This window comes from Lolium rigidum, chromosome 3, assembly GCF_022539505.1.
Source record: "Lolium rigidum isolate FL_2022 chromosome 3, APGP_CSIRO_Lrig_0.1, whole genome shotgun sequence".
Classification (NCBI taxonomy): domain Eukaryota; kingdom Viridiplantae; phylum Streptophyta; class Magnoliopsida; order Poales; family Poaceae; genus Lolium; species Lolium rigidum.
The window spans coordinates 235469247-235489960 of NC_061510.1; positions in this window are offsets into that span (position 1 = coordinate 235469247).

Sequence of the window (20714 nt, forward strand, 5' to 3'; positions counted from 1 at the left end):
GATTAAATTTTGGACGTCCTGCAAAATCCCTGCACTTCTCATGAAATCCACACACGGATAATAAGTGGGATATACTCCTTCTTCCCGGTGAACTCTCATGACCTGTGGCACCTCCAACTCATGTTGGTTGAGTTGGTATCTACCTCCTTCCATTTTCTGAAATTTTTAACAAACAATATAAAACTTGATTTGGTGACATATAATTGAGGGAAACTACCATAGGAACTTGCTAGAGTACTAATCATGCATCAAAACTAATTTCTACCAATTAGAACAAGCATGCAAGCTCACCAAACATGTTACCTACAGCAGCAAAATATTCAAGATATACTCAACCAAACAAAATTCTACTTGGATGGGTGGAGGAGTCACATACCAAGGAGCAAATGTGCCAAATTTCAGCAGGAAATCTGAGCTGAGCAAAGAGATCGAGAAATCTGGAGTTCTTGAGCGGAAACGCGAGTGAGAGGAAATGTGTTCGAGTTTTTTCGGGAGAGAGAAGGTGCTGGGAGGAAGAGATGGCAAAGTGGGGCAAGGAGGGGCCCACACCACATGGTGGCGCGGCCACCTCCTTGGCGCGCCGGCCGGTGGTGTGGCGCCCTACGGTGCCCCACAAGTCATCCTCTGGTGCTCCCAGGTGCCTCGTCGAAAAATAGGACCAACGGTATAATTTTTGTGAATTTTTGAAAACTTTGAAAAACGCACATTTTCTGGGTATTAAGTTTATTATTACTGGACAGGAAATTTTTTGAAATCTCAAATCAACTAAGAAACTTTGCAAATTAAAAATGCTACAGCAACTAAAGCAAGTGGAGGAAGAAAGATATGTTGTTTACCTCCTCTATGCATATAAGATGTATTTGTTAACAAGGTTGATCAAGTCTTGCCACCAAATAAATTTTACATAGCATATGAAGAAATAAACCTCAAATAAATCATGTTACCTTGAATTGTATTGATATGGATCCAATCACAAGAGTTTGATATTCTTCTTTAGGCTCATATATGGGACAATCGATGGTTCCCACTTTGATAGTTCTCACATGAGAAATAGTATTAACTCCGCACGCTTTTTCAATCCTCTTGGGGAAATAGACGGTGTGTTCCTTATCATCAACATTGAAAGTAACCTTTCCTTTATTGCAATCAATAACAGCCCCTGCGGTGCTAAGAAAAGGTCTCCCAAGAATAATAGACATATTATCATCTTCAGGCATTTCCAACACAACAAAATCAGTTAATATCAAGCAATTATTAGTAACTTGAACAGGAACATCCTCACATATACCAACAGGAATAGCAGTAGATTTATCAGCCATTTGCAAAGATATATCAGTAGGTATCAACTTTTCTAAGTAAAGTCTCTTATAAAGAGAAAAAGGCATAACACTAACACCGGCCCAAGTCACATAGAGCAGTTTTAACATAATTATTCTTAATAGAACAGGGAATAGTAGGTATACCTGGGTCGCCCAACTTCTTTGGAACTTTGCCATTGAAAGAGTAATTAGCAAGCATAGTGGAAATTTCCTCATTGGGGATTTTCCTTTTGTTAGTAACAATATCTTTCATATACTTTGAATAAGGAGGCAATTTAATAGCATCGAGTCAAAGGGATTTGCAAGAATAAAGGTTTCATCCAATCACAAAATTTATTATAGTGTTCCTCTTCCTTTGATTTTAGTTTCTTAGCAGGAAAAGGCATTGGCTTTTGCACCCAAGGTTCTCTTTCATTACCATGTTTCTCGGTAATAAAATCTTCTTTAGTATACTTTTTATTTTTAGCATGCTTTTCAGGTTCTTCTTCAACCTCTTCTTTATCGGGAGTATCATTCTTATCATTATCTTTATCATTATCATGTTCATTACCACTTTCGGTTTCAGCATCGAAATAGAAATACTATTAGGATCATTAACGAGGTTCGAGAGGATTCTACAACATTTTTATGTTTCTTTTTCTTTTTCTTCTTAGAATGAGCACTAGGTTCAATGCTTTGAGAATCTTGTTCAATTCTTTTGGGATGCCCTTCAGGATATAGAGGATCCGGGGTAGAGACACCACCTCTAGTTGTTACTTCATAAGCATGTTTCTCTTTAGAATTATTCCCTAACAAGTCATTTTGCACTTTAGTGAGTTGATCAATTTGAGTCTGAATCATTTGAAAATATTTGACAAGCATCTTAACATCATTGGAGGTTCTCTCCACAATATCATGCAATTGACTAATAGCTTGAGAATTTTCCCTTAAATGATTCTCTACTCTCATATTAAAATTTTCTTGCTTAACAATATAATTATCAAACTCATCTAAGCATTGTGCAGGAGGTTTCGAATACGGAATATCTTCCCTAGTAAAGCGTTGAAGGGAGTTTACCTCAATCATGGATGAAGGGGAATTATCTCACATATATCTTCTATAGGAGGTAGATTCTTCACATCTTCAGATTTAATACCTTTCTCCTTGAGAGACTTCTTGGCTTCCCTCATATCTTCATCATTCAATTTAATTAAACCCCTCTTCTTCACTATTGGCGTTGGAGTTGGTTCGAGGCGTATTCCAATCATCATAATTCCGGCCTATTTTAGCCAATAATTCTTCGGCGTCGTCCGGAGTTCTTTTCCGAAAACACAACCAGCACAACTATCCAGGTATGCCCTAGACTCAATGGTTAGTCCACTATAAAATATATCAAGTAAATCATGCTTTTCTAAATCATGGTCGAGCAAAGCTCTAATAAGAGAGCAAAATCTCGCCCAAGCCTCAGGCAATTTCTCCTCATCTCCCTGATCAAAATTATAAACTCTCTGCAAAGCAGCATGTTGAGCACTAGCAGGAAAGTATTTGCGGAAGAAAACATCAAGCAATTCTTTCGGACTTTTAATAGAACCAGGTGGCAAACTATTATACCAAGTTTTAGCGTCATCCTTTAATGAGAATGGAAAGATTTTAGCAACAAAGTAAGTACGCTTCTTAACATCATCAGAAAACAAGCTACTCAAAGTAGATAACTCAGTCATGTGTTCAACGACACTTTCTTTTTCAGTACCACAAAATGGTGTTTTCTCAACAATAGCTATATGAGATAGATCAAGAGAAAAATCATAATCTTTATCCCTAATGTTTATAGGAGATGTGGCAAATTTAGGATCAGGAGACGGTTTATATCTAACGAGTATGTTACGCAAGCAACTTTTTAATTTTTCTTGCATCGGTAGTAGCATGGCATTTTTCAATAAAATCATCATCAAGTTCCACATAATCTTCATCAAGATCATCACTAGAGTATTCAAGTTCGGGTGAATTAACAGGTGTAGTAACATCAGGAGTTTCAGCATTTTCAATTTGTCTAGACCTAGCAATTTTAGCATCTAGAAAAGTTCCCAATGAACCACTATCATCAAGCACAGCAGACATATTATCAGTATTATGAGAGTTTTCAGATTCAGCAGATGTACTCGCATGCGAAGCATGTGGCGGTGAAACAAGTTTATCAATCACAGATGGTGAATCAAGTGTAGTGGAGGTACTCAGAATTGTACCTTTTCTTGTAGTGGATGGTAATATGGCGATCTTAGTATCGCGAGTTTTACCCATGATGGAGAATTTGCAGCGAACAATATCAATCCAAGTGAACTTCCAAATAAAGCTATGCTCCCGACAACGGCGCCGGAAAATAGTCTTGATGACCCACAAGTATAGGGGATCGCAACGAGTCTTCGAGGGAAGTATTACCCAATTTATTGATTCGACACAAGGGGAGACAAAGAACACTTGGAAGCCTTAACAACGGAGTTGTCAATTCGATTGCACTGGAAACGAGACTTGCTCGCAAGAGTTTATCGATAGTAACGAGTTTTATAGCAGATAGCGATAGTGAAATAACGACGACAGAGTAACAAAGACAAGCAGTAGTAATTATAGTAAACGAGCAGGATTAAAATACGTAGGCATGGGGACGGATGACGGGCGTTGCATGGATGAGAGAAACTCATGTAACAATCATAGCGGGGCATTTGCGAGATAATAATAAAACGGTGTCCAAGTACTAATCAATCAATAGGCATGTGTTCCAATTATAGTCGTACGTGCTCGCAATGAGAAACTTGCACAACATCTTTTGTCCTACCAGCCGGTGGCAGCCGGGCCTCAAGGGAAACTCATTGGATATTAAGGTACTCCTTTTAATAGAGTACCGGAGCAAAGCATTAACACTCCGTGAACACATGTGATCCTCACATCACTGCCATTCCCTCCGGTTGTCCCGATTTCGTCACTTCGGGGCCATTGGTTCCGGACAGCGACATGTGTATACAACTTGCAGGTAAGATCATAAACAACGAATATCATGATGAAATAATAACATGTTCAGATCTGAGATCATGGCACTCGGGCCCTAGTGACAAGCATTAAGCATAACAAGTTGCAACAATATCATAAAAGTACCATCTACGGACACTAGACACTATGCCCTAACAATCTTATGCTATTACATGACCAATCTCATCCAATCCCTACCATCCCCTTCGGCCTACAGCGGGGGAATTACTCACACATGGATGGGGGAAACATTGCTGGTTGATGGAGAGGCGTTGGCGGTGATGGCGGTGATGATCTCCTCCAATTCCCCGTCCGGCGGAGTGCCAGAACGGAGACTTCTGGCTCCCGCGACGGAGTTTCGCGATGTGGCGGCGTTCTGGAGGGTTTCTGGCGACTTCGACTCTCTTCTGGCGTTTTTAGGTCGAGGCGATTAAGTAGTCCGAAGGAGGGCGTCGGAGGCCGGCCGAGGGGGCCACACCACAGGGCCGCGCGGGCCCCCCGGGCCGCGCCGCCCTATGGTGTGGGGCCCTCGGGCCTCCACTTCAATTGCCCTTCGGCTCCGTTAGTTTCCTGGGAAAATAAGGCCTTCGCATAAATTCCGAGGTTTTTCCCGAAAGTTGGATTTACGCACAAAAACGAGACACCAGAGTAGTTCTGCTGAAAACAGCGTTAGTCCGTGTTAGTTGCATCCAAAATACACAAATTAGAGGCCAAACAATAGCAAAAGTGTTCGGGAAAGTAGATACGTTTTGGACGTATCAGTTTGATACATCTCCTTCTAATAACAATGATGGTATGGTCACAGATAAACCAACTGTGAAAGATAACTATTCTATTTCTTATGATGACACCGTGCCTCCGACCTTTAATGATTATTATAAAGAATGCTATGATATAGGTTATAACTATCCTTATGAAACTTGTCATAGTTATGATTGGATTGCCAAAAACAATTCCCTTAATATGCAACTTGTTTACCATGTTCAAATTCTTGATAATAATCTTGCTCCAATTACTATTAATGAGAAGAACTCTTCTTATTCCAAAATTAATGATACTTCTATACATATGAGCCATGATAAGAATGTTTTAAGTGATGAGTATATTGTGGATTTCATTAATGATGCTACTGAAAGTTATTATGAGAGAGGGAAACATGGTTATATGCATCTTAATAATATTAAGTTTCCCCTCTTTATGTTGAGAATCTTGAAGTTACTCGTGTTTTATCCTCTTATGCTTGTCACTTTGTTCTTCATGAATTCATTTGTGTACAAGATTCCTTTGCATAGGAAGTGGGGTAGACTTAAATGTGTTTTGAATTTGCTTCTTGATGCTCTCTTTTTGCTTCAAATACTATTTCTTGCGAGTACATCATAAAAACTGCTGAGCCCATCTTAATGGCTATAAAGAAAGAACTTCTTGGGAGATAACCCATGTGTTTATTTTGTTACAGTAATTTTATTTTGTATTTGTGTCTTGGAAGTTGTTAGTACTGTAGCAACCTCTCCTTATCTTAATTTTGTTGCATTGTTGTGCCAAGTAAAGTCTTTGATAGTAAGGTTCATACTAGATTTGGATTACTGCGCAGAAACAGATTTCTTGTTGTCACAAATCTGGGCCTAATTCTCTGTAGGTAACTCAGAAAATTATGCCAATTTACGTGAGTGATCCTCAGACATGTACGCAACTTTCATTTAATTTGAGCATTTTCATCTGAGCAAGTATGGTGCCTCAATAAAATTCGTCTTTACGGACTGTTCTGTTTTGACAGATTCTGCCTTTTATTTCGCATTGCTTCTTTTGCTATGTTGGATGGATTTCTTTGTTCCATTACTTCCAGTAGCTTTGGGCAATGTCCAGAAGTGTTAAGAATGATTGTGTCACCTCTGAACATGTGAATCTTGATTATGCACTAACCCTCTAATGAGTTTGTTTCGAGTTTGGTGTGGAGGAAGTTTTCAAGGGTCAAGAGAGGAGGATGATATACTATGATCAAGAAGAGTGAAAAGTCTAAGCTTGGGGATGCCCCGGTGGTTCACCCCTGCATATTTCAAGAATACTCAAGCATCTAAGCTTGGGGATGCCCAAGGCATCCCCTTCTTCATCGACAAATTATCGAGTTCCTTCTCTTGAAACTATATTTTTATTCGGTCACATCTTATGTACTTTACTTGGAGCGTCTGTGTGCTTTTATTTTCGTTTTGTTATTTTCATTCTCTGAATAAATGCTTGTGTGGGAGAGAGACACGCTCCGCTGGTTCATATGAACACATGTGTTCTTAGCTTTTATTTTTCATGGCGAAGGTTGAAACTGCTTCGTTAATTGTTATATGGTTGGAAACGGAAAATGCTACATGTGGTAATTGGTATAATGTCTTGAATAATTTGATACTTGGCAATTGTTGTGCTCATATAGATCATGTTTAAGCTCTTGCATCATGTACCTTGTACCCATTAATGAATAACTACATAGAGCTTGTTAAAATTTGGTTTGCATGATTGTTCTCTAGAGTCTAGATATTTTCTGGTTGAGGTGTTTGAACAACAAGGAGACAATGTAAAGTCTTATAATAGTTAAAATATGTTCATATGTGAGCTTTGCTGCACCTTTTATACTTGAGTTTGCTTCAAACAACCTTGCTAGCCTAGCCTTGTATTGAGAGGAATTCTTCTCGTGCATCCAAATCCTTGAGCCAATAACCATGCCATTTGTGTCCACCATACCTACCTACCACATGGTATTTCTCCGCCATTCCAAAGTAAATTACTTGAGTGCTACCTTTAAAATTTCTATTCTTTACCTTTGCAATATATAGCTCATGGGACAAATAGCTTTAAAAACTATCGTGGTGAAGAATATGTACTTATGTGTCTTATTTCTTAGTAAGTTGCTTGTTGAGCGGTAACCATGTTTTCCGGGGACGCCATCAACTCTTTTACCTTTGTTGAATATCATGTGAGTTACTATGCATGTTCGTCTTGTCCGAAGTAAGGGCGGTTTTCACAATCAAATGGTTTGAGTATGCATACTCGTTAGAGAAGAACATTGGGCCGCTAACTAAAGCCATGATTCATGGTGGAAGTTTCAGTATGGACAGCTAATCCTCAATCTCTTATGAGAATAATAATCGTTGTTAAATGCTTATGCATTAAAGAGGAGTCCATTATCTCGTTGTCTATGTTGTCCCGGTATGGATGTCTAAGTTGAGAATAATCAAAAGCGAGAAATCCAATGCGAGCTTTCTCCTTAGACCTTTGTACAGGCGGCATAGAGGTACCCCTTTGTGACACTTGGTTGAAACATATGCTATGCAATGATAATCAGTGTTAACCCAAGCTAATTAGGACAAGGTGCGAGCACTATTAGTATACTGTGCATGAGGCTTGCAACTTATAAGATGTCTTATACATAACTCATATGCTTTATTACTACCGTTGACAAAATTGTTTCTTGTTTTAAAAATGAAAAGCTCTAGCACAAATATAGTAATCAATGCTTCCCTCTGCGAAGGGCCTATCTTTTACTTTATTGTTGAGTCAGTTTGTCTATTCTTTCTATCTTAGAAGCAACCACTTGTATCAACTGTGTGCATTGATTCTTACATGTTTACTTATTGCACTTGTTATATTGCTTTATGTTGACAATTATCCATGAGATATATATGTTGAAGTTGAAAGCAACCGCTGAAACTTATATCTTCCTTTGTGTTGCTTCAATGCTTTTACTAAGAATTTATTGCTTTATGAGTAACTCTTATGCAAATCTTATTGATGCTTGTCTTGAAAGTATTATTCATGAAAAGTCTTTGCTATATGATTCAATTGTTTACTCATTGCATTAACATTGCTTTGAATCGCTGCATTCATCTCATATGCTTTACAATAGTATGATCAAGATTATGTTGGTAGCATGTCACTTCGGAAATTATCTTTTATCGTTTACCTACTCGAGGACGAGTAGGAACTAAGCTTGGGGATGCTGATACGTCTCCAACGTATCTATAATTTCGATGTTCCATGCTTGTTTTATGACAATACCTACATGTTTTGTTCACACTTTATATCGTTTTTATGCGTTTTCTGGAACTAACCTATTGACGAGATGCCGAAAGGCCAGTTGCTGTTTTCTGCTGTTTTTGGTTTCAGAAATCCTAGTAAAGAAATATTTTTGGAATCAAACGAAATCAACACCGAAGATCTTATAATTCCCGGAAGCTTCCAGAGCACCGGAGAAAGACGAGAGGGGAGCCAGGGGGGCCCCACCCCACAGGGCGGCGCGACCCAAGGGGGGGCGCCCCCCTAGTGTGTGGGCACCCCGTGGCCCCTCCGACTCCGCCTCTTCGCCTATTTAGTCGTCCCTGACCTAAAACCTCGACCCCGTTCGACGAAACCAGAGAAAACCATCCAGAGCCGCCGCCATCGCGAAACTCCAATTCGGGGGACAGAAGTCTCTGTTCCGGCACGCCGCCGGGACGGGGAATTGCCCCCGGAGTCATCTCCACCGCCGTCTCCATCGCCATCTTCACCGCCATCGCTGTCTCCATGATGAGGAGGGAGTAATTCACCCCCGGGGCTGAGGGCTCCGCCGTAGCTATGTGGTTCATCTCTCTCTTTATGTGATCTAGTTGAATATCATCTATGTGCTACTCTAGTGATGTTATTAAAGTAGTCTATTCCTCCTGCACGGTGTAATGGTGATAGTGTGTGCATCGTGTAGTACTTGGCGTGGGTTATGATTGTAATCTCTTGTAGATTATGAAGTTAACTATTGCTATGATAAGTATTGATGTGATCTATGCCTCCTTCATAGTGTGATGGTGACACTGTGCATGCTATGTTAGTTCTTGGTGTGATTGTGTTGATCTATCTTGCACTCTAAGGTTATTTAAATATGAACATTGAATATTGTGGAGCTTGTTAACTCCGGCATTGAGGATTCGTGTAATCCTACACAGTTAGTGGTGTTCATCATCCAACAAGAGGGTGTAGAGTAGTCCTATTATGTGATCATTGTTGAGAGTGTCCACTAGTGAAAGCGGGATCCCTAGGCCTTGCTTCCAAGCATCGAATCTCCGTTTGTTTACTGTTTTGTTGCATGTTTACTCGCTGCCATATTTTATTCAGATTGCTATTACCACTCATACTCATCCATATTACTTGCATCTCACTATCTCTTCGCTGAACTAGTGCACCTTTACATCTGACAAGTGTATTAGGTGTGTTGAGTACACAAGAGACTTCTTGCTTTGTGGTTGCAGGGTTGCTTGAGAGGGATATCTTTGACCTCTTCCTCCCTGAGATCGATAAACCTTGGGTGATCCACTTAAGGGAAACTTGCTGCTGTTCTACAAACCTCTGCTCTTGGAGGCCCAACACTGTCTACAAGAATAGAATCTCCCGTAGACATCAGTGGCTGCAATGTATAGCAAGAGGGGTTCCTTCTCCTTAGGCGCCACCAAGATTGGTGGTGTCGAGATTGTGCGTTTGAGATCCCCGAAAGCTCTGTCTGCTTCTTCGTTCCACTGAAACTTCTCTCCTTGCTTAATCAAAGCATAAAAGGGTAACGCCTTTTCTCCCAGCCTGGCGACGAATCTGCTTAAAGCTGCGACTCGCCCAGTTAATTGTTGTATTTCTTTTAACTTTGTTGGCTTCCTCATTGTTACAATAGTTTGGATTTTTTCTGGATTGGCCTCGATTCCTCTTGCTGAGACTAGGAACCCGAGAAGTTCTCCTGCAGGGACGCCGAAAGAGCACTTCGTCGGGTTCAATTTGAGGCAGAACTTGTCAAGGTTGTCGAAAGTTTCATTTAGATCCTCGATCAAAGTTGTCCCCTTCTTTGATGTTATGACGATATCGTCAATGTATACTTGTACGTTTTTCCCAATCTGTGTTGCTAAGCACTTCTGCATCATCCGCTGATACGTTGCTCCCGCGTTTTTTAGACCAAAAGGCATTGTTTTGTAACAAAACACGCCATACAGTGTTATGAACGCTGTCTTGACTTCATCATCTTCTTTTAATCTGATCTGGTTATAACCAGAATATGCATCCAGGAAGGAAAGACGTTCACATCCTGCCGTGGAGTCGATGATTTGATCGATCCTTGGGAGGGGAAAGTGATCCTTTGGACAATGTTTATTGAGACGCGTAAAGTCGACACACATGCGAAGGACTTTCGTGTTTTTCTTCGGGACCAGAACTGGGTTAGCTACCCACGTGGCTTCTGTATGTAGCTCTTTGATAAAACCAACCTCTCTGAGTCGATCTATCTCTGACAACATGGCTTTGTGGTTTGGTTCCGAAAAACGCCGCAAAGGTTGTTTGATTGGTCTCGCTAATGGATCCAAGTTTAGGTGGTGCTCGGCAAGTTCCCTGGGTACTCCTGGCATGTCAGCTGGACACCATGCGAAGATTTTCCGGTGCTCACGGAGGAACTCGACAAGCGCGCTTTCCTATGCGAGGTTTATGTCTGGTGCAATGGACGTCGTTTTCTTTGGATCTGTCGGGTGAATCTGCACCTCCTTGGAATCTTTCGTAGTGTTAAAGGTTGGCTCCCTGAGAGGCCTTCCTACATCTGGCAACACATCATAATCAGTTGTGAGCCTTGACGCCATATATTCTGCTTGCATCCCGAAAGTTTCTGACAGTCGATGAAAATCCTTGTCCATTTATCAGCTAATGCAAAACTTCCTTTGACTGTGATTGGTCCCTTAGGTCCTGGCAACCTCCATAACAAGTACGTGTAGTGTGGTACCGCCATAAACCTGGCATATGCTGGTCGTCCCAACAAAGCGTGATATTGCGACGGGAAATCCACGACTTCGAACTCCAGCTTTTCGATCCTGTAATTTTCTCGGGTTCCGAACTGAACGTCGAGATTGATCTTTCCCAGCGGATAACTTGGCTTCTCTGGCGTGATTCCATGGAAACGTGTGTCAGTTGGTTTTAGATTTGCCAAGGATATGTTCATCTTCCTTAGTGTATCTGCATACATAAGGTTTAGGCTGCTGCATCCGTCGATGAATACTCGAGATACGTCGAATCCTGCGATCACCGCTGGCAAGATAAGTGCTGACTGCCCTGGTCGAGGAACTTGCTGCGGGTGATCCGCAATTGTGAAACCAATGTCCTGTCCCGACCAATTTAGGTACTCAACCGTTGGTGGAGGCATCTTCTCTGCCATGAACACTTGTCGTGAGATTACTTTCTGAGCCCTATTGGACGGCCTAGCTTTCTGAATCATCGAGACCGCTCCGTTAGAGTTAGGATCAACATATGGAGGTGGGTGTGGTGCTGCCGCTATTCTGAGCTGGTGCCGATTTTCGTCCGTAATTGCGGGAGGAGGTGGCAAGTGAATCTCACTCCTGGGCCCTTGGGGGTTTCTATTTGTTGCTTGAGCATTGGCTAGCCCTGCAACCCTCAACATCGCTTGAAAATTTCGACAGTCCTTCTGCAGATGTCCTGACTGCCTCTTCCCATTATTGTCGAGATAAAAATGCATCTGACATGGCCCGTTCATCATATCCTCAGGCGATACAAAAGGTCTCTGAAACCTTTGTCCACTATTTTGCCTGTTATTCCGAGAATCATCTCTATTGTCGCCTCGCTGCTCGCTACTCCTTTGATAATCATCTCGACAATTTCCCCCAGTATTTCCTCGGAAACCAGCTGATATTTGGCCAGGAGCGTCATAACTCGAAAACTGCCGAGAGAATCGTCGTCTATTTTGGAAGTTTCGACTGCGGTCCTCCTCTGGTGACCTATGTCGCTTATTGTGAACAACATCTTCTCCATCCGCCCATCTGTTTGCTATCTCCATTAATGCTGATACTATCCTTGGGTTTGTTCTCCCCAAGTCCTCGACAAAATCTCCTCGTCGAATTCCTGCCACGAACGCATCTATTGCCCTCTCATCAGATATGTTTTATGCCGAGTTTTTGATAATGTTCCATCTCTGGATGTATTTCCTCATTGACTCATCATGTTTTTGTCGACATGGTCTCAACTCTTCAAGTGATGCAGGTTTCTTGCAGGTGGATCGGAAATTCTTGACGAACACATCCTCAAAACTGTCCCAGCTGTCGATGGAACCTGGAGGAAGCATCTTGATCCAAGATCTTGCGGCTCCACTTAGGTGTACTTGAATGCTCTGCATGGCTGTTGCTCTGGTTCCACCTATCAGTTTCACCGTCTCGAGGTAATCGACTAGCCAATCCTCGGGATCTTGCAGGCCATCGAATTTTTTGAAATTATCGGGTAACTTAAACCCTGAAGGAACTCGAGTTTTCCGGACCCTTCTTGTAAAGCACGGTAGCCCACACATATCCTCGTTATCTATCTCTGGGGAATGCCGGTGTTCTCTTCTATTTTGTCGTGCTCTGTCCACCCGTGCTTGTGCTGCTGTGTCTCTTGCTCCACTTGTTCTTTCGGGACCTGGTGCTGCTGCAGTGGGTCGTGGACTATTTTGCCTTACTGATCCTTCGGGAGGTGTAGTTGCGAATGCTGCTCCCATGGCTCCACACCCTGCCATGGCCATGTTATACAATGCTTCTCTTGGATCTCCAGGAGGTGGCTTGGACGCTAGGATGAAAGCTTGCGTTGCCATATATCCCGCTTCCGGTGTTTTGGGAATAATATTCCCCCTCGTGTCGATTGACATAAAAGACATGTCGAGATTTTGAACTAAATTTTCTCTCTCTGCTTCAGGTATATTTTGCAGCCGAGATCTTGCTCTCCTTCGAGCTTCTCTATGACTGTCTCCCGAAGTTCCTGAATATCGGCTTAGCTCTGCCCTTCGCCTGCTTGATGCGGAAGCTGCTTCCTGCCTCCTGTCCAGCTTGATTTTCTGCTTCTCGAGCTCCCTCCTGGTACGTGCAAGCCTATATTGGTACGCTTGTAACTCCTCAGGTGTTGCCGTAATGGTCATTGGTTCTGTACCATCAATGGCTCTTGCGACTCGATCCCATACTGCCTGCGGAAATCGCACCATCTCTCGTGTTCCTGGTCCGATATATTTTGTTCCCAAACCTCGCGTGAGATCTGCAGGATCGACATACGGATTTCCCGCATCGTCGAAAGCCTCTGACGTCGCCGGTTCTGGCCGACTTGATTCTCCAATTGCATAGATCTGATGATATTTTGGATTTTGAGCTTTGTTGGATTTGGTGACACCATCATAGAGATTGGTGAAGACCTCTCCAACAATAGTAGATTTGTCGATGAAGTTGAAGCTGTCAATGTTGCTCGAGTCATCGCTTATATCGGAGTCCGTAGATGACTCGAAAGACATGTCGCTGAAGATCTTGGCGAGTTTTTCACTTGCCATGGTGCTGATGAAGCGTGGCGACGAAGTTTCCTCGTCGTCTGACTCGATTGATGATGCTGAACTCGAAAAATCGGGATCGACCGCTGATAATCCCGACGAGATCGGAATTTCGAGACGATATGCTCCTTCTTTCTCGACGCGGAAGTGGAACTTCCCGAACGTCATCTCCATGGGCTCCTCCAGATACGCATATGCATCCAAACGGGAGGGCGGGTGAGGAACAAAATCAACTAGACCAATTTCGATCTGTTTACCTCTGTCCATTGTGTTGCTTCCAGTTGATGAAGTCGACGATCTTGAACGTGCCATCGAGATCAGATCCTTGACACCTCTAATTCCCACAGACGGCGCCAATTGACAAGGGATTAACTTATCAATGCCTACGGATTGTAGACTAGGGTTTTAGTCGGAAGTAGAGGGCAAGTAGATCTCGAAGGTTTCAGCCGAAAAGTACTCGACGATGTAAAAACTATGGTTGCGTGGAACAATGAATCGATCCTCTCTTTGTCCCTTGACTCCCCCTTATATAGGAGGCGGAGCCGAGGGATTCGTAATACACAGGTTACAGAGTCCGGGAGGATATCCAACCCGTCCCGCAAGATTACAAGTAGTACTTCCTAATACAACTCTAGCTTTCCTTAATAATAACTTGGGCTTCCGAATCTTCTTATTCTTCGAGTTATGGGCCTTCAGTAAACCCCGGGTACCATCTTCGGCAGGCCCATTGGGGATGCCTATGTCAATGGGTCCATAGCAGTAGCTAGATGGTTGTCTTCTCCTCATTATGCTTCATGTTTAGATCTTGCGAGCTGCCTATCATGATCAAGATCATCTTTATGTAATGCTACATGTTTTTTTTTTGAGAGAGAAAAAAAAAAACATGTAGCATTACTATGCTACATGTTGTGTTTGCTGGGATCCGATGAATATTGAATACTATGGTTGAGATTGATTATAAACTTTTTTATATGTTATTTGTGATCTTGCATGCTCTCTGTTGCTAGTAGATGCTCTAGCCAAGTATGCGCTTGTGACTCCAAGAGGGAGTATTTATGGTCGATAGTGGGTTCATGCCTCTAGTAATCTGGGAGAGTGACAATAACTTCTAAGGTTGTAGATGTGATGTTGCTACTAGGGAGAAAACAACAAGGCTTCATCCAAGGATAATTCTATTGTTTAGTTTACACACTTTACTTAATGCAATAATATGTTGCTTGCAACTTAGTACTGAAAGGGGTGCGGATGCTTAATCCTTTGTTTTCAGCAAAAATAGTGAGATTGACAACCTCACTGCAAGTTGGGGCAAAGTATTTTGGTTTTGTTATATGCAGGTTCCACGTTGTTGCTGACACCGGTAGTGCGCCCTGCCAAAGTCAGCCAACAACACCTTCAGAAGTGATTTCTTTCTCCTACTGGTCGATTAAACCTTGGTTTCTTACCGAGGGAAAACTTGCTGCTGTGCTCATCATATCTTCCTCCATAGGTTTCCCAACTGCATGCTCTGCACAACATCAGGAACCAACATTTCCTTACTTAGTGAACTCAAGTGACAGGACCCTGCCAGCAGAGTCAACAGAATCAACCACTACATCCACCATGGAGAGAACCTAGATTATAAGTAGAAGAGAACTAGCTCCTTAATTCTAGAACCTAAGTAGCTAGGGTTGATCTATAGTTCTGTAGTAGTTAAGCCAAGTATCTCTATAGGTAGAGCTAGGATAAGTGTAGTCTACGATTTATTTTTCTGGAGCTTATTTGCCATTTTACCTCATTGTAACTAGGAGGCTGTGCTAATTTTTTGTAAAGAGTCCGTGATGTAATTCTATAGATATGCCTTGGACCCGCAAATGTTTCTGTTGTATCACTCTAAGGGATGTAATACTAGTGCAACGGTGTTTCATTGGTGTTATGTCAATGACTTGCATACTACACCATGAAGTGGTATGTTTGGTCACCACATCTATTCTCAATGTATCATACCATGTTATCATCCACTGTTAATCATTCATTTTATTTCCCGGCTCGATCCTGATAATATTCATAGGTGAGCCGGCCTTCTACACTGTCGCGGTGGTTGAAGGTAGAATCAAGGAAAGTTAGTGTTCTCAGTTTGAACAATCTTCAAAGCAAGATTGCAAAGATCATTACAACTTGAGAGATCTTCACCACTTTTCTCGTCAACAAATGTGCCAGTTGTTCCCTTCGGATGACACAATCATATTCCAAGAAATTGACATCATAAATCTTGCCAAGTTCAACCAGTTTCTATCCAACTTGAGAAAGGATTTCTTAGGGTCAAGACACACACACATCTCAACAATTGAGTTAACTTTTCTGAAAAGTTAAAGTTTACATTGACTAGAATCAGTTAGGAATAACATTGACAATACGATACTAAAATGATTATAGTTACTTAATAACTTTGCTTCACGACCCCTTGAATGACCTTCGAGTGGTAATATTTGACACAATAAAATCCCTATTGCTAAAAGATCTCCACTTCTTCAAAAAACTCATCCAAAACCATTTGTCACTCGTCTCATTTATATCATCAATAATGACACAATAAATTAATCCAATAGAACGCACAATATTGAAAAGTGCTTTTGGCTCACGAGTTTCAGTGCTCTCGCTATTTTTAAAAAATAAAAGACATTTTTACAAGTTAACAAAAAATCTGAAAATAATCCCGGAGATTATCAGTGATATATCTCACAATCATGCAAAATTTCAACACGAATTCTTTTTATTTTGTGTTAGAAAAAAATGACAAAATCTGATTCATTTTGGAGATTTGAAAATGTACTACTCACATCAACATTTTTGTAACTTTTTGGTAGCTTAGAATATAAAGTATTTGAAACTGATATTTTGCATGTTTGTGGGATATATCATCAACTATATGCGATTTTTTTCCCAGAATTTTTGAGACTCAAGAATATGATTTTTGATTTTTTTTAAATTAGATCACTGGTGCCATGTGCACTAAATCTCTGTCCGAACAATATTAACTTTTTTTTTTCCTTTGCAAGCATTGTGAATTTTTTTTGTGTTACCTGACAATCCAATCATAAATTGCATTACAAGAATAAATTGGAAGTGTTCCATCTTTTATATCAAACCTGATGCTTGAGTTATTGACCCACTCTCTACAAATACATACTTTCCAATACCTACAATAGTGAGGTCCGAATTAGTTGAAGAAGAAACCAAAGTATTATGATGTGTGCCCCACCGTGTACCACCGGTCTTTGCAAGACTATCGGCTTAATTTTTTCGTATGCGTGAAAAAGCTGGAACGCTCTCCAAATTGGTTCATATTTTCTCATTGTGATCTTGGATAAGTTATTCCTTTACCATACAAGAAGCACCAACAATGGTGACAAGTGGAGTGACATTATTGAAGAAATCCAAAACAAAAGTATAACACTTGGCAGGAAAACAACCACTACTTGAAGTTGATGAGAGACACAATGTATATAAAATGCATTTGGGATTCTGTCCTAGGGATTTGTTTACAAAATTTAAACACTTTCTTGGGCATTCTATTTAGGATACTTTTTTTATCTGCTATTCACTGGACACTGTGTTTTGTTTTGAGAATCATTCATGCGACATTGCTTAACACGCATAAGCTGTACAACGTGGGCTGTGGAGTGGAATAGGCCCACGTATGTATGTTCCTTCATCTCCCGCCGCCTCAAAAGTCTCAAACCCAATAGGCGGGAAACGCTCTTCCTATCCCGCCCTTTTCGCAATCTTCTCCTAGAAGATTCTCATTTTCTGTAGGCCAATCTTCTCCTATAAGATACTCCAATCTTTCCACTTCTCGAAAACCGACGAGCCGAAACCAAAGGACACCACCACCCTCAACCACAACCAGCCCACTAACCCAGCGATGGCTCCCAAGCGCAAGTCCCCTGCGGCGGCGGCGGCGGCACCCGCGATGCCGTCGAGGATCACCAGGAGCATGGCCGCGGGGAAGCAGGCCGCGGACGCGCCGCCCAAGAAGGAGGAGGCTGAGGCGGTGCCGGTTCCGCCTGCGGCCCCCGCCGGTCAGAAGGGGAGGAAGAAGGCCAAGAAGGAGGAGGTTGTGGAGGAGGTGGAGGCGGTGCTGTCGCCTCCGCCGGCGGCCAAGGGGAAGGGGAAGGGCAGGAAGAACGCCAAGAAGGAGGTGGCGCCCGCTCCTGCGCCGGCGCCGGCGAAGGAGGAAGAGGAGGAGGCGGAGGAGGAGGTGGATGACAGCCCTTTCGTTGAAGACGGGAAGCGCGTCGTTGTCGAGGCATGGTGAGTATGCTGCGCCCGCCCCTGCACGTGACGGTTAGGGTTTTCCCATCTGGGTTCAGCAAGATTTTGACTAGTTTAAGGCCAGATTTTAGCGGTGTTTCGGGTACACGATTAGTGGATGAGAAAGGTTGAGTTTTTAGATTCGTATTTCTGGTCTAGATCACGATTAACTTATTTTCGAGGTAAAGATGGCCTGACAGATATTCAGCAGATATCTTCGTTTTGATCTTGTTAGTTTACTCTGCTTGCGTAGCAAATATCCTGTCTCTTGGGTTTATTGGTTCGTTAAGGAACCAAAAGGAATCGTAAATCGTTCCAACTGTATTGAATTGTATCACCTTTTCAATGTACTACTAGAGTACAGAATGCCAGAAGTAAATGAACCTGTTTGCTTATTTGTGAGATGTATTGATTCATCATCAGTTAGGTGTTTAAATAAATATAGGAGTCACAAGCCTAAATATATTAAGTTACTCTTCTAAAATGTAATTATGTGTGTGCAAACATAGACTGAAACATTAGCTTTCCTCTTGCAATTGCCATCTTCACCACTGTCGGGTCATTATGTTGGAGCCAATATTTCCATTAAACTGGCCTGGAAAATCACATATTTTCACAAAACACTTGCTAACTTGTTGAATACAGGTTTTAACCATAACTTGTTAAATGGTTAGTACCAAAACACGAGTGAGACATTTACTTTTCTGGTTCTCAATGTTGCTCTCATTGGATGGCTGTTCTATAGCAGGGTGTTTTCCCAATTTAAGTCGAAGATTAAATTCTTTTGGATAACAAAAGCTGTATCAACTCATTCCTGTTTTTAGTGGAACCTTGTTTGCTTCATTGCTGTTCTACAGAAGGGAACTAGAAGCAAAAGATGCTCTTTATTGCTTCTTGGACATAGCGAACCACAAGCAGAACCTCTTTATTGTTTACTGGAGATGTATCCTTTTATGATTTCTTATGTAGGAATCTTGTAGTTTTTAGTAGAGGGAAGCAACCATTGTTTTGTACTGTAAAACTCAAAATATTTCTGCCTTGATTACATTTCATCCAAACTTGCCTGTCCATATACTCAAAACTCCTTGGCCAATTCAATGCCCTTGCAAGTCTCAACTCAATATGATCTTGTATTCAATTTGGTGATGCTGGTTGCACTTCTCTTATGCTCTTACCTCTTGCTTCTTTGTTGAACTCTCAGCACGCAGTGCCAACAGTTTAAGAAGAGAGCTGTGAAGGTGAAGGAAGATCTGGAAAGTGCTGTACCTGGTGTATCCGTGACAATCAACCCTGAAAAGGTATTTCACCATGTTACATCTTCTTAATCATCATAAACTTTGTTACATGTTGCTGGCCTTTATTGTGTGCATCTTGCCTTTCTTGACTGGCATCCTGTTTGTTTAATTCTCAGCCACGCCGTGGGTGCCTTGAGATCCGTGAGGAAGGTGGTGAAGTCTTCATGTCTCTGCGGGTAATTTGGTTAACTGTCTGAGTTTATTTCTGTATCATATTAAACTGCTCAGTTAACTGTAAACCTTGTTTTCATTTGAAAACTGGCTAGTGACAGTTCATGCTAGCCAACAGTGCACAACTAGACCTGCTGCACAGTTTAATGCCATTCTAAATACATTTACGATTTATGATATTGGTTATGATGGACCATAATGCTGAAAATTGGCATGCAGGACATGAAGCGGCCCTTCAACCCGATGAGGGAGCTTGACATGGACAAGGTTATCCACGACATCGTCAAGAAAATCTCTTGAAGCTGATCTGGCCTTAATGTAAGGATGGCCCCCTATTGCAATGAAAAACTTCAGGGGTAGTTTTGGGTAGGAAGTTGATATGGCAGTGGCCATAGAAGTTGGATTGCTGTTCTGTTCTGTGTCCTATGTAGCTAAGACGTGCTGAATTAATCGCTGTGGCAATGGATGTAATTGCTAAGTCATCCGGTGCTCTCTTTTTATGTGCTTTCTGTGCTGAATCCTTGAGTGCTCGCTGATATTGCATTGCCTGAATTGTTTTATGTGCTTTCTGTGCTGAATACTTGAGTGCTCGCTGTTATTGCATTACCTGAATTGTTCTATGATTGCATCTGATCGCAATTCTGAATTTGCTTTATTGGTAGGAGGCTATTGGCACTTCTAAATTTTGGATTCTATAACCACTTCATTCTCTGAATCCTGTGGTGTGAAGTCTCTCTTCTCTTAATGGAAGGAAGAAATGATGAAATAAAATTACAATTGCACGTTTAAATTGGTGTTACATATTCTTATGTGATAATGATCGGGATGACTTGGTCCTCTTCTGTATCCACTTGGTTGACTAAACAAATGAACACCTAGCATCAAAGAGATCAACTTTGTTTTAATGGATCCCAAATCCTAGGCTTGTACAAAATGTTATATTGACTCTAGTTTGGTGTTTGTTGTCACTAGCAGGAAACTTTTGCTTGTGTATCGCCATTTCCAGAGATACCAATGTGCATGGAGAGAAGACATGATATTATTAAGTTTAGGGGACTTCTGAAAGGCTTCCATCATGATCTTCTCCAAGTTGCACACCAGAGTGTAGCAACAAATAAGACCATCTCCAACAGGTGCCAAATAGCCGCACGCAAAAAATTAACTTTTACAGCGTCTGATTTGCTATAACTTTTACATTGCCTGATTTGCTATTTTTGCGCCCCACTCACTGAACTGCGACCAAACACCCAAAAACATAGCGCACTTCACCAGACACGGTAAAATATAATGCCACAAACAGATTTTTGGTGCAAA